At 38.7% G+C, this 958-nt stretch overlaps 1 pseudogene; it reads left to right on the top strand.

Moving 5' to 3' along the window:
• LOC107508236 lies at positions 1-958 on the top strand (annotated as a pseudogene).

Genomic DNA, 958 nt, shown 5'->3' on the forward strand with positions numbered 1-958 from the left:
ATGCTGTTGGCAGCATTTGCAGGCCCTCCCAAGCCGCTCCTGTTCCTGAACCTGCAGGAGGTGGCCAAGTTTCACAAGGAGGTGATTCTGATTCTGTGCTATGCAACCAAGCAATAGAAAAGCAAGGGTGAAAAAACTTACTCCTGGAGTCATCTATGTGGGCCACCTACCTCCAGCACTTTACAAAACCCAGCTCTGAGCACACATCTCCCAGTTTGGCATTGTTATATGAGATTCGGACTGTCCAGAAGTTTTTAAAAAACAAAAAACAAAAAACTGGAACTAGCGAAGGCTATGCCTTAGTGGAGCTTGAATCTGAAGATGTTGCCAAGATAGTTGCTGAAACAATGAACAACTAACTACCTTTTTGGTGAAAGACTCTTGAAGTGTCATGTTATGCCATCTGAGAAAGTACAAGAGAAACTTTTTAGAGAGTGGCATGTTCCATTTAAGAAGCCATCATATCTAGGAGTAAAATATAATTAGACCTGGACACTTCAAAAGCTACAGATGAAGGAGTGATTTAAAAAGAAAGAAAAATTACTCGGGAAGAGATTAGCTAAGAAAGGAATTGATTATAATTTTCCTTCACTGTTTTTATATAAAAAGGGGAAAAAATACTTTGAACACTGATCCTCAAAAATCTGCAAATAGCCAGGCTTTATCCAAGAAGAAAAAAGAGATTTCAGTCAGTCCTAACACTCCTGAGAAGACTGGACAGCAAGGCCCCCAAAGCAGTTTGTACAGCAACATTTTTGGAGAAACGAAAATCTGAAGTGGCTGAAACGAGTGTTGATAAAGATAATGCAATAGTTTCAAATAGCACTTAACTGGCATAAAAGAAACACAAGTGACTCAAACACCAACACGTTCAAGAAAAAAAAAGACCAAAAAGAAAGCAATCAGTGATTCTGAATGTACTGTACGTACAATACTTCTGGAAAATGTGACTTTATGA

Source organism: Rousettus aegyptiacus, unplaced genomic scaffold (genome assembly GCF_014176215.1).
Source record: "Rousettus aegyptiacus isolate mRouAeg1 unplaced genomic scaffold, mRouAeg1.p scaffold_m13_p_3, whole genome shotgun sequence".
Classification (NCBI taxonomy): domain Eukaryota; kingdom Metazoa; phylum Chordata; class Mammalia; order Chiroptera; family Pteropodidae; genus Rousettus; species Rousettus aegyptiacus.